Source organism: Babylonia areolata, chromosome 28 (assembly GCF_041734735.1).
Source record: "Babylonia areolata isolate BAREFJ2019XMU chromosome 28, ASM4173473v1, whole genome shotgun sequence".
Lineage (NCBI taxonomy): Eukaryota > Metazoa > Mollusca > Gastropoda > Neogastropoda > Buccinidae > Babylonia > Babylonia areolata.
In genome coordinates, this window is record NC_134903.1 from 20,471,963 (window position 1) to 20,476,284 (window position 4,322).

Sequence of the window (4,322 nt, forward strand, 5' to 3'; positions counted from 1 at the left end):
GACTTCAATGAAAAATTATCATTGGTCCTGTAATACTTTGTTGCGTGAGTATGGGGTGTCATGTGAAGTGAAATTAAACAAGAGTGCAGAAACATCCAGTCATCCAAAGAGAATTCTTTTTGCCGACACACACGTATTCCTTTCAAAGGAACAATACTCTCAGACAGACTGCCACACTGGTCATGTGACTCACAAACGTCTCTCTTGTGGTTCCAACAATGGTGAAGTGTGTAGTCAGCAGTACTCATCCACTTGCCGTGTTTCTGATCAACCTGAGTTGAATTACACAGATCTACACAACACTTTAACTCCCACATTCAGGTGCAGTGAAGACACAACCACTCTGTCATATTCTCTGGTGTGTGACTTCATAGCTGACTGTTCGGATTCTAGTGATGAATATTTCTGTAAGCATTATCCTTGTAGCAACACAGTTTACGCGTGTAAAAATGGTCAGTGTGTCTCCTATGACAACGTGTGTGATCAACTGTCCCATTGTCAGGACGAATCAGACGAAAGGAGCTGTTCTGATTTCAAAAGGAAACACATCATTAAGAGACGAATTCCATCCCCTGTCCTTGTCATGTTCAATGGAATTTCGCACTTCATCTCAATCCCAATGAATTCCAGTGAGTCTTGTCCGGATAGCCATTACCGTTGTCCAGGAGAATTCAATGATTGTCTGCCTGTTTACACACGGTGCAATGGGTTTCATGACTGTATAGAGCACGGGGATGAAGAGGGATGTGAAGAGATGACATGTCCAGGGTTTCTCCGATGTCGACATTCCATGATATGTGTACACAGTGACCACGTGTGTGATGGCTGGCCTCACTGCCCAGTGCGTGACGATGAATTGTGGTGCAATGTTACCTGTCCTGTAGGCTGCCTGTGTCAGGTTCACACCTTTCTCTGTGTCCAGCCTTTCCATGCTGATCTCTTCCCCCAGATCCGTTCCTTGGATGCCACAGGTTCAGGTCTGACATTGTCTGATGTGAACAGTAACTCCTATCTCATTTTTCTGGTTCTTGCCAGGTGTTCTCTGTCCCTTCTGCCTGAAATGAAGTTGATCAATTTGAGATTCCTTGACCTCAGCAGTAACAAGCTGCAGCATGTCAACATGACCTCGTTTCTTGGTTTAGAAAATTTGCAGTCGTTGTCCTTGTCTAACAATCCTATAATATCAGTTTGTGCTGATTCTTCTATCGACTTTCAACATAGTGCCCTTACCATGGTAGATCTGTCACAAACAGGACTGACAGTATTTGATTCGAAAGCGTTTACACAGTTTTTTAGCTTACAGAAACTGAATTTAACATATACGACCATTCACACAATAAGTGCTGGTGGATTTCAGCATATTCCACAGCTGACTGATCTGTACATGGATGGTAGTCCTGTGAAAACATTTCCACCTGACATGTTTAAGGATCTTTCCCATCTACGATTCATTTCAGCACAAAATTACAAACTTTGTTGTGATGAAATACTCCCTGACCACTTTGATATCTCATCTTGTTTTGCTCCCAAAGATGAAATTTCATCTTGTGAAGATTTACTGCAGTCATGGACATACCGTGGATTTCTGTGGCTGATCACCTGCCTGGCAGTGTCTGGTAACGTCTTCTGTTTCTGTGCACGTTTGTTTGCAAGGAGCATGACCTCTTCCAGTGGCTTCAGTGTGTTTGTCACCAACCTTACAATGGCTGACTTTCTGATGGGTGTCTACATGGCCATCATAGGAGTGGCTGATGAAAGGTTACGTGGCAGATATCTCCATCATGATGACACATGGAAAAGCAGTGTGACCTGTACTGTGGCTGGCGTTCTGTCTCTGTCGTCCAGTGAGGTGTCTGCTTTCATCATCTGTTTGATCACTTTAGATCGGTTTATCGTCCTCTGCTTTCCATTCAGCGCCTTGAGATTTGAGCGAACGTCAGCAACATTAGTTTGTTTACTGATCTGGCTGGTAGGCTGGTTCCTTGCCTTGTTGCCTTTACTTCCAGTGACATCACACTGGGAGTTTTACAGCCAGACAGGTATCTGTATTCCGCTGCCAGTGACGAAACAAGAGTTCAAAGGAAAACCGTATTCTTTCAGTGTAATGATTGTTCTCAATTTTGTCCTCTTTTTAGTCATATCTGTAGGCCAGGCATTCATCTACTGGTCTATACAGACAAATGCTCTCAAAACTAACTCCACCAAAGTGTCACAAGATATAACAATAGCTCAGCGGTTGATTACTATCGCAGTAACAGATTTCTTGTGCTGGTTTCCTATTGGATTGTGTGGAATATTAGCACTGGCTGGTATTCCAATCCCTGGAGAAGTGAATGTAGCTTTAGCAGTATTCATATTACCTTTAAACTCTGCTATCAATCCTTTTGTATATACATTAAATACTTGGGCAGAAAAGAGGAACAAGTCCAAAGAATCTCAACTCTTAAAATGGATGGAGTCTCATGCAGATCTGACTCAGGTGAAACAGCTTCAGGATGTGCGTTGATTCTTCAGGTTTCCATAAATTATACGTACATCTATCTATCTACCTATGTATGTATGTATGTATGTATGTATGTATATATATATATATATATATATGTGTGTGTGTATGTGTGTGTGTGTGTGTGTGTGTGTGTGTGTAAAATACATTGAATCATTTCTTTTTGTTTATTGCTAGTCATCTGTGAGTTCACAAGTTTGTTCACACACAATGTGAGTCTATGTAATAATGCGGTGTTTCGGTTGTGTGTGTGTATCTGTGTGTGTATATGTATGTGTGTACGTGGTAAAAAAAAAAAAAGTTTTCATTTTCTATGAAAATTCTCAGTCTCATGACACAAAGATTTGGCTTTATTTTGTTTTTGTTTTTGGGGGGGGGGGGGGTTTCTGCCTGCAATGCTATTTATTTTCCCATCGAAGTGGATTTTTCTACATAATTTTACCAGGGACAACCCTTTTGTTGCTGTGGGTTCTTTTACGTGCGCTAAGTGCATGCTTCACACAGGGCCTCCGTGTATCGTCCCATGCAATTGTCAAATTTATCTTTAAAACTAATGATAGGTAAAGAAAATATCCATCTGGATTGTGAAGGGAATCTTCAGAATCTCTCAATAATAACAATGAATCGTAAACAATATTTTTCAAACTATCTTTTTCGGAAATTTTGGTATAAGATACTTTGAAGCCTGACTTTGTATGTCACCATTGTTGCCTCCCCTTACTGATTTGGCGCTGTGTCTAGTGAGTATGGTTTGTGGGTCTTAGTGTGGTGACTAGAAGTTAAGGGCCCTTTCTGGCCAATGCAATGCGTGTTGAAATAAGGATCTTCCTTGTGTTAAAAAAAAATACAAACACCATTGATGCTTTGAATTACTGAATTTTATTTTCGTTTCAGTTTCAAAAAAAGACGTTGAGTAATGCAAGTCAATCTGGGCTCCAATGAACAAAGAGAGAGCCAGAACAGTTATCTGACAAACAAACGAAGTAGGAAAAAAACAACTGTAGAAAGAAGAACAATGTGAGGGTGAAAAACTTTACGTTGGCTACGAGTTCATTGTCTTTGTCTGGTGATGACCTGAGCTCTTCATCATTTGTCTGGTGAGTGGGCGTTCTCTGACTTTATATTATGACCAGTGCTGCCCCCATTTGTCAGGTGACCACGATTTGTCTACCTTCGTCTGGTGAGTGGGACTTCTCTGACCAGTGTTGCCTCCCTTGGTCTGGTGATTAGGAGCTGTGTGTCCCTATCCGGTAAGAAGACAAACAACACTTGCCTTTATCTGGTGAATAAGACTTAAGGGCCTTAGTCTGGTCAGTAAATGTTAGCCATTGTGATGCGGTGTGAAATCATGGATTCTCTCAATTGACACAGAAACGCAAACATCATTTATTCTTTGGAATATCTATCATCGATTCAGTTTCACACAAGGAAGTTTTGAGTAATACAAACGAAAGTCCAGACTGAGAGAGAAAGATTGGGAAAGAGAGAGAGAGAGGGAGAGAGAGAGTGTGTGTGTTCAAATGTCAGACAAGGTCCTAATTGGTGATCCAGAGTTTATAAAGTAAGGATTCTCTCAATGGACACAGGAGCGCAAACATCATTGATGCTTTTGGAATTTTTTTTTTATTATCGTTTCTGTTTCACACAAGAAGTTTTGAGTGATACACAGAGGTCTCCATTTTGGACTCTAATGAAGTAACACAGAACTGAAAGGAATGTCCATTTTGGACTCTAATGAAGTAACACAGAACTGAAAGGAATGTCCATTTTGGACTCTAATGAAGTAACACAGAACTGAAAGGAATGTCTGGCAAATAAA

At 40.8% G+C, this 4,322-nt stretch overlaps 1 long non-coding RNA gene across 2 annotated transcripts in view; it reads right to left on the reverse strand.

Moving 5' to 3' along the window:
• Positions 1–4,107: 4,107 nt before the first annotated feature.
• The window catches only part of LOC143302067 (uncharacterized), a 9,252-nt gene continuing 9,037 nt past the window's right edge, over positions 4,108–4,322 (reverse strand). For both annotated transcript variants that reach the window (XR_013057876.1, XR_013057877.1), the window contains exon 5: positions 4,108–4,322. This exon is cut by the window's right edge and continues 871 nt beyond it. This is a non-coding gene — a long non-coding RNA (uncharacterized LOC143302067).